The 9,011-nt window shown below is 47.0% G+C and overlaps 1 protein-coding gene across 1 annotated transcript in view; it reads right to left on the minus strand.

Moving 5' to 3' along the window:
• FIGN (fidgetin, microtubule severing factor) overlaps nt 1-9,011 on the minus strand; it is a 162,804-nt gene that overhangs the window by 64,226 nt on the left and 89,567 nt on the right. The gene's annotated exons all lie outside the window — the stretch shown is intronic.

The raw sequence follows: 9,011 nt of genomic DNA on the forward strand, positions 1-9,011 counted from the left end.
CCTCTTCCCCTTTTCTTTTTGTCCATGTGTTAACTGACAAAGCACAGAACAGAGCCTGAAAACCTCGCTGTATTTCTAATACCAGCCCTATGTTCACAGAGATTAGAACAGTGAGGGAGTGGAACAGACTGCCTAGGGAAGCTATGGACTCTCCATCATCAGAGGTGTTAAAAAAAGATGTTGAACAGCACTGGTTGGGCATGATCTAGGCCAGCGTTTCTCAAAACCTGGGTCGCGACCCAAAAGTAGGTCTCAAGAATATATGAAAGGGTCATGAGCAAACTTTAAAAATGGGTTCTCCTTTAAAAGGAAAAAAAACATATAACTGTGGCTTTTCTCTCGTGGCCTGGCAGAGTTCCAGCCTGCAAGGGGCTACTTAGGGCCCCCCCATGCACCAGACACTGGGGCACTGGAGTCTGGAGGTAGGAGCAGTGAGGAACATTGGGGTCGTGACTGACCATCTATATTTACAAATTGGGTCCTGGTACAAGAAAGGTTGAGAACCACTGACCACTGAGACCAGGGTGGGCAATTATTTGAGGCAGAGCAGAGCAACACAGGGCACAACCCTTGCCCTGAGCCTCCCTGCCCTGTGAAAGGCAGGGACCCCCCCTGCCCCACACACACACACACATACCGGCCCGGCCCCAGGGGAGACACCGTCTTCCCATCCTGTCCCCCCCAGCCCTGCCCTACCTGCAGCGCCCCGGCCGGGCAGGAGGCAGCAGAGACAGATGATGAGGGTGAGCCCAGCCACCACACCTCCTCTGCGGATCTGCATCACTGCACTGGACTGGAGGGAGCTGGGGCTGGGGCTAGGCGGCACCTTGGGGCGCAGCGAGCGCAGGCTCCACCCAAGCCCAGGGCTGCCCCATGTGGAGCAGCCAATGCTGACAGCCTGGTGGGAGGAGGCACCTGCCCATGCCGCTCCACCTCTGCCAGCAACCCAGGGCCGGGCGGCCAAGCTGGGCTGTCTCTCACCTGCGGGTGGGGAGCAGCAAGTTGCTCGGGCCAAGAAGCGGTAGCTTCCCTACATGGTGCTGGGGATGGGAGGAGGCGGGCCGGGTCTGCACTCCTCTTCCCACACACACTACATCGGCAACGTCAAGCTGATGCATGGCGCATGTGGGAACCTTGTCTTTTCCCCAGCCCTTCAGAAGCCATCAGAAAGCTGCTGAGGGGCTGGGAGAGGGACAAGGGGCAGGAACAAAAGTAAACCGTGTTTACTTTAGTTTCCCATCGCAGCACCGTGGGCCACAGAAAATGCCTTTGCGGGCCATGTGGTGGCTCGTGGGCCTTATGTTGGAGAAGCCTGTGTTAGAGCATGTTATCAAATGTCTGTGCCAGATCCCATGAAGAGTTAACTTGGAACATGATCACCACCATTCCAGGTGGTTTTGTGCAGGGCTGCTTTAGCCTCAGGCAAAGCTGATTTCCTCTACCTGAGTGGCTGGGATGACCATGCCCCATTGGCTGTCACTGACCCAAGTCAGTGACAGCTCCTGATCCCAGCTTTATGTGCAACCTGGCTGGGGGAGGGGTGGGGAAAGGAGGGTTTCAGTCTTCACAGCAGCCCTGTCCCTGTGGAGGGCTGCAGCTTGACCAGGGGGGTGCTGTAATGGATGAAGTCTCCAAGCAGCCACTGCCAGAGTGGCCCCTCTCCCCAGTCTTGCCTCCCTCCCCCGCCAGCTGGTGACTCTCAATAGTGGCTGGCAGTGGGGGGGGTGGAAGAGGGAGGAAAGGGAGCCCCCTACTGCAAGCCTCCCCCCCAGTTTGCTGGCTTGGGCTATGCAGGGGGCCAAATCTTATGGCGGGGGGCACTAGTCACACCACCCCTTCCCCCCCATCCAAGAGACCTGGCAGCCACAGCCAGAAGCTGTAGGGCAGGGATTCTCCAGCTTTTCACCATGCTGGGAACTGTGGCTGGGGAAGACTGGAACCCACTGCTGTGAGGGATTAGAGCCCCCCTGCTTGCTGGCTCAGAAGTCAGAGCTGGTCAGCCCAAGTCCACACAGAATGGGGCTCCCTTCCCTTCCCCACCCCCAGCGCCAGTGCCTGGCACAATGAAACACAGGGCCAAGCAGCTCTGCTGCAGCCACTGTCAAGAGGCTTGGGTAGGAGAAAGGGAGGCCTCTCTGTCATGAGGGGCCCCTCACAGCTTGGGTCTTTGTGGGGAGGGCTGGGCCAGGTCCACATAGCAGGGTGGGTCTCCCTTTCCTCCGCCCAAGTCTCTTGACAGCAGCAGCCAGCAGCTGCAGGAGCAGCAGCCCAGCCCAGCATTTCCTCACGCTGCTAGAGTCCCAGCACAGCAAAAAGCAGTGCAAGAAACTTGCACTGCCCCTGCTGTCTGCAGCTGGTTAAAGGGAGCCCCCCTCACCATGAGGGTTTCCTGCCAACAGCTTGCTGGCTGTGGTCTGGAAGGGAAGGTGGCGTCCAAGTGACATGAAGGCTTCCTTCCCTCTACTCCCCTCCAGCTGCTGCTGACATTTCCCAGCTGGTGGGGAAGATGGGGCTGGGAGAAGTTGCTCTGGCAGCCTCCTGGGAGACCTATAAGGAACACCTCTCCAACTGCTGCACTTGGCCACTGCAGGCAGGCACTGAGCCCTGCCCTCCCCCTCAAACAGCACACACCTGCTCAGGTTGAAAGCGCTCTCCTATAGCACTTTGAGTAAAGTGAGAGAGAGTGATTTCAGCCTGTAGCCCTTTGAACATCTGTATTTAGCCCTAGTGATCATTTCCGACTGCAGAACCCTAATTACTTCAGTGAGATAAATGAATCAGAATAAAAACAGACTTCCTTGATAGTGCAATAGCAAATATTACACTATACAGCTAGATATTGAAAGGCCAGAAACTCCATGTAGAAGATGGGCCTCATATACTGTCCAACTCCAGCTACAAATCCCAGTCACCTTCTACCCACTCTGCCTGCCCAGCATAATGAGCACCCCCCACTCCCATGGGCTGGATCAAATCAGTTGGCAGACCAGGTCTAGCCTGCAGGATATATTTTTATTCTAATTCAACCGAGTCCCAAAGTCAGATAGTACCTGTAGGTGCTACTGCAATTGAAACACTAATGACTATAATTAATAACAATACTAGTGATGTCTACTTTTTAAATATGGAATGAAGGCAGAAAGCCCAGAAGCACCTGAATAACAGAGCAGCAGGTACTTAAGAGGAAGAAAAAAAAAGTAATGATTTCCTTTTGAGATGTAACTGGAAACTGAAATCTAGCTCAGAGAAAAGTAGGACTATAGCTCAAAATATATTTACTAAAAATACAAAGTAAAGATCTGCAACATTACTTAACAGAAATATTGATTATTATCCTATTCAATATCCATTGCATGGCAAAATGCCTTTGTACACCATGCCTGCACTACAACTGTTGTATCAGCTTCTTCTTGATAGCGTACTGCAACTCATATTGTAAGGGTTTTCCCAAAGGTCCCAGCAATATGAACTGTAGCTTTTGTATGGCAATCCAGAAAATGACTGATCATTTGCCAAGGCCCTGTTGGTGAGTTGCCACTCCAGGGACACACTTTCAATTTCACACTCTTTTGCACTTTCTGGACAGTGTTGGTTAATTTCTATGAGCAGAGATCATATTTCACCTACACTGTATTTACAACAGCTATTATAACTATGTACACACTAGATGTGGAGTGTATGTATGTATGTATGTATGTATGTATGTATGTATGTATGTGCTACACAAGTATAGACGGAAAAAAACAAAAGAATCCATCTTTCTGTTCTACTTTAACACATACAATTGGGAGGAAAAAATGCTAGGAAACACCAGTTCTTGATACTATTACATTCTGTAAACTAGAAGTAACAAATACATGTAAATATATACAGAGAAGTAATTGTATTATGGATTACTTTTCTTTAACCGGCTATTAAAATGCTTGTTGCTAGTGGAGTATAAACAAACAAAACCCAATTCATGTCAGAAAATAGTTTTTTCACTTAGATAGCAATGTTTCTTTCAGGCAGAACAACAAATTAGCGTACATAATTGTTGGCTTCAAAACAAAGAAACTTTTGTCTACTTCAGCACAGGCCGAATGATCCACAGGCTGCACTGTTCTTTCACTAAGTCAAAAGACTAAGCAGACATAAAAAGTACATTTACTATGAAGAATGACCACCTGTTATTTTGTGCAAAATCCATAATACATTCCCTTGGTGTACAGGCAAGAAAGAAAAAAAATGCCCAACAATACAGGATGGAGAACGAGCTTTCATCAATAGGGATACATACATCAGCCAACAAGGTCCAACAAGCTGAATAATCACAATCAGGGAAAAAACCTGATCCAAGCATTAATAATTCAATTAGTATTCATTGAAATAACATTGATTTTAATGAATTTATTTCACATCACTGTTGCTGTCCAATGTACTTTCATAGAGATTCCATTACAGTTTAAAATCATTAGGGTACGAATCTGCTAAGTACTGCCTCTTTAGAAAAAAAGAGTAAGGGGATATCAGCTTGACAAATAAATGTTTTTAAGAGTGCAAAGAAGTTTGATAAGAAGTTTTAATACTAAGTAATTAAATTATTGGCTTGACACTGTATTTTACTGCTAGAATGTATATGTTAATATAAATGACCACATCTGACAACATGCATGCAAAATTACACACATCATTTTAAAGACAACATACTTTGTTTTCAATATTATAAATGGATAAAAATTAGCTCCTACCAGACTCCAGTTTGGGATTTTTCACTCTCTCAGCTATGGGTGATGTCATCACCAACAGTTATTTTAGAGTAAGGAGCATGGCTCCTGGTACCGCAATATGAGCCTGTTCCTACTAAAAGATTCATGACCCAAATCATGCATGAGTTGCTTAAATGCAGTAGTGGTTGCTCAGTCTACTACTCCAGAACTCTTGGGGTAAGAGATCAGGGAGCTTACTGAAATGTGTTCTCATCTTCAGTTCTCACCTATATTCTCACCTGAATAGCACTTGCTTCTTTGTTTCCTCATTAGCCCAGAAAACAATATGATTTATACCAACAGAATTAACATAACATGATTTAATGCAACATGGCATATTGAAATGCTATGAAAAACAACATTGGGCAAAGCACACACATATATACAAGCTTCCATTTATGCAATACAATTCTTAACATTATTATGTAATTTTGGCTAGAAGAGACTCTTTCTAATTGACACTGCCACTCTTTCTTGTGCTCACCCAGCACGGCATAACATTTCAGGAATCTCAAAGAACAAGAATTTTTCTGAAGTAATTTGCAAACTCTTTGGATCAGCTATAGTTACAGTTCTCTTGTATAAAACCATAACATGAAACTTCTGTCTCCATCAAGATTCCCATCAATGTGGAACTTCACCATTTTGGTGGGAATTCCAAGAGGCATGTTTCCTCCAGCGCTAGGGACAGACATTCAAAAATCCTGAACCTGAATTGATTCAGTCTTTGCAGGTTAATCTAACCTGGCTAGTCTGAACCACATTGTAACTGGAGAGACATTCTCTCTCTATTGAGAAAATAGTCCTTCCTTTCCTTGTATAGTGCTGAGCTGAAGGGGGTATGGCCAGGCCTCAGCAGGATGTTCTGATTAGGGAGGTCTGCCTGCACCATCCCAGCCTTTTCTCCGCTGGCTGCTCAAGGGGCGGGTGTGTTGCCAGACCCCAGCTCCCTGCTAGCAAGGGTGGGGAGGTTCAGTGCATGCATCTGTTGATATGGAGCTTTTCAATCCCTGTCCCTGCTTCTTTATACTGTCTGCAGCAAACTGACAGGTGAACAAGCCAGCAGGGGGATGATAACAGTGTTTAATCACTCAATCAGCAAAACAAAATAGCTTCTCTCCATTACTTCAAACTCTTCTTAAACAGCTTACCAGCTGACCTGGCGATTAGCTCCAAAAAGCTCTAAGCAGTCACTGTTCTGTCTGCTTGTCCCAGTGAAATTGGAGACACACTTCTACATTACCTAGCATACCACATGTCTAGGGTCCATGGGGCTAGGGTACATGCTGTGGGAGATGGGAGGGAGGGGGGGATTCCTGCTTGAGAGCAAGCAGTGAGGGTGTGAGTTAGGGCAGGGGGAAGCCAGGCAGACCCTGCTGTGCCTGCAAGTCTCTGCCAGAGCTCCAGCCAGGAAGCAGAGAGTGTGTGGAGGGGCGCTCTGCTATGGAGCAGAAAGCCCCATCCTGCCCAGCCCAGAGAGCATGCCAGGGGGTGTCTGGTTTATCTTAAACCACTAAGGGGCCTGGTACAGACATTGTATAAGCCGGTTTGAGCCAAGTCAGTTGTCTGATACTACATTCAACCAGTTTATCTTAAACCAGTTTCTGCCATTTTCAAACCGGTTTATGTACACTGAAAATCTGTTCTGTTACAGGTTTAAACCAGTTTCTGATCACTTAAACTGGTTTGCGTGTAATGTCTGTCCCTAGCCCAGGAGCTCTGAGCACTCTGGCTCTTAAGTCAATCACAGAAAGGGTACAGCAGCTGCTCCCCTTTATACCTGAACAAAGCCAAAATTTCTTCTGTCTGAAGATGGCAGCATTCATCCAGTAGGCTTTACCCCCGTACAAGATGTATTCCCCCAGGGGCCACCAGAATGTGAATAAAGGATAAACATAATATAGGGATGCATAGCACAAAGTAATCTTGACAGGCAGCAAACCTTTGTATCAGCGAAACCAGCTTGATTTGCTTGGGTGCACCACAATAATTTTATAATGATCTAAAAATAAACATGATCCCCTTTACATTTTAGCTGTCACCTTACATTATATCAAATGCTGAAGTGATGGAACATAACTCCACATTGTTTTCTGAACTATAGAAAGACAATATTTGTAAGCAATGCAATGGTTTTATTTCCACTTCTGCTGGTCTTTTACATAGCTGGACAGTATAGGCATTTGATTTTTAGACAAGGGTGTGCTAACTATTGGTCTCTAATTAAAGTCAGTCATTTTTTATTAGTTTCCACAGGTTCCGATTTTTGTTGCAAGGCAGTCAAAATACTTTTAATCTTTCCTTCGTCACTCATCTGTCTTTGCCCAAGAGATACTTTCACATAAAAATTCTTGTCCAATTAAGAGTAATGTCCATTCTTGTTTTCCTGGTTGAGGTTTATTTACACAAACAACTGTATAGTTCCATGACAAATGTCCTCTAAGGAAAGTGAACAAGAGGCTTGATGATAACTAGAGGTGCACTGATATAGATTTTTTGGGCTGATACTGATGGTCAATTATTAATAAGCCATATCAGCTGATACTGATCTGATTGCCGATATGGATCCTGGCAGCTTGGAGAATAGCATCTGGCTGGTAACTGTGGGAGAAAAGGGGCAGGGGGAGGGAAGAAGAAGATCAAGGCCCCTGAGGTAAAGAACAGAATGGGGGTGGGGTTGGGCAAGGGTAGGGGCAGGTGTACCATCTGGATTGAGGCATGGGATGGAACCATGAGTGGCTCATGTGGTGGGGGGTGGCTTCCACTGCTGGCGCACCCGTAGTGGAGGCACAGAGGGGCACATGCCCCCTGGACCTGTGCAGGGTGAGGGTAAGCTGCCACTGTAGGCTGGAGCCAGGAGTGGTTCCGGGCTCTTCCTGCCAGGTGGGCTAGGCCAGGGCTGCATGTGGGGTGGGTGGGGGTGGCACTGGGAGGGAAGGTTCGGGGGAGTCTACAGTGAATTTGGGGTGGCTGTAGCGCACTCCATAGCTCCTCCTCACAGCACTGCTGCCGCCCATCCTGAGGGCAGCCCTGACTCAGCCACCCCACCAGGAAGAGCCCAATGCTACTCCTGGCCCAAGCCTGCAGTGGCAGCCCACCCTCACCGTTCATGAAGATTCACCGTGCACCGTGCCCCTCCGTGCCTCTTCTGGGGTGTGGCAGCAGTGGGAGCTTCCCCCTTCTTCCTGCACCCCCAGACAAGCCACTCACGGCTCAGTCCCGTGCCCTGCCTCGGCTGGGCATGCCTGCCCCTGCCCCACCCCCACCCCTAACACCACAGATGCCTCAAACTGCCCCCCATGTCCATTCTTCCCCACAGACTTACCAGCTGGATGCTGATCTCCAAGCTTCTAGGCTGCATGCATTTAATCAGCTACATTACTGGCCACATCAGCCAACACCCCCCCCACACACACAACTGCAGATAACATCAATTTTGCTTTTATAGGTGCTGATACAATATGAACCGATGTATTGGTGCACCTCTAATAATAACCGAGAAAAAAAGGCACCTGCAAGTTACAGTAGAATAACCTCTACCCTCTTCTGCCACTTCTTCCTAAGAGAGACCTTATAACAGAAAACCTGCCTAAAGAAGCATGCACTCAGACACTTGGAGTGTAAAAAAAATAAATACAGGAAACATTAGTTGATTACAACCTAAAAGTAGGAATTTAGACTCCCAGAACAGTGCAAATTTGGGAGGGGAGATTTTCACAGAAGTCTGAGTGGGAAGGAAACTATCGTTTGAAAAGGAGTTATCTGAAAATTGTGCAGTAGTTTAACTGATATATGAGACGTAGTCAACCATTCAGCTATTCACCACATTATCTGCAGTGAATTATAGCAGGAAAGAAGCAATGACAACAAGGCCTGGCTATTTCTAACTCATTAAATGTTAAAAGAAATGTTGATCTTTATATCGACTAAACTAATAGAGAAATCATCCATCTTTCTTTCATCTTACAGGCAACTGAAAAATGCTGATCTAGTTGGTCAGAATTTGCATGCACCATTGTAGTGATCTTCAGTCCAATTCCTAGTAGACAGCAGTCTGCATCAGAAAATCATCATAAGTAAATATAAGAGAGATTCCAGTTTCCTACATCTGCTACAAATGGTTAAAACATTTCTACTGGACAATGGACATTTGTTTGAAAAGTCATAGAATCATAGAAAATTAGGGTTGGAAGGGACCTCAGGAGGTCATCTAGTCCAACCCCATGCTCCAAGCAGGACCACCCCCTCCCTGCCCCCCCCCCC

Source organism: Gavialis gangeticus, unplaced genomic scaffold (genome assembly GCF_001723915.1).
Source record: "Gavialis gangeticus isolate Ggan-Ray unplaced genomic scaffold, GavGan_comp1, whole genome shotgun sequence".
Classification (NCBI taxonomy): Eukaryota; Metazoa; Chordata; order Crocodylia; family Gavialidae; genus Gavialis; species Gavialis gangeticus.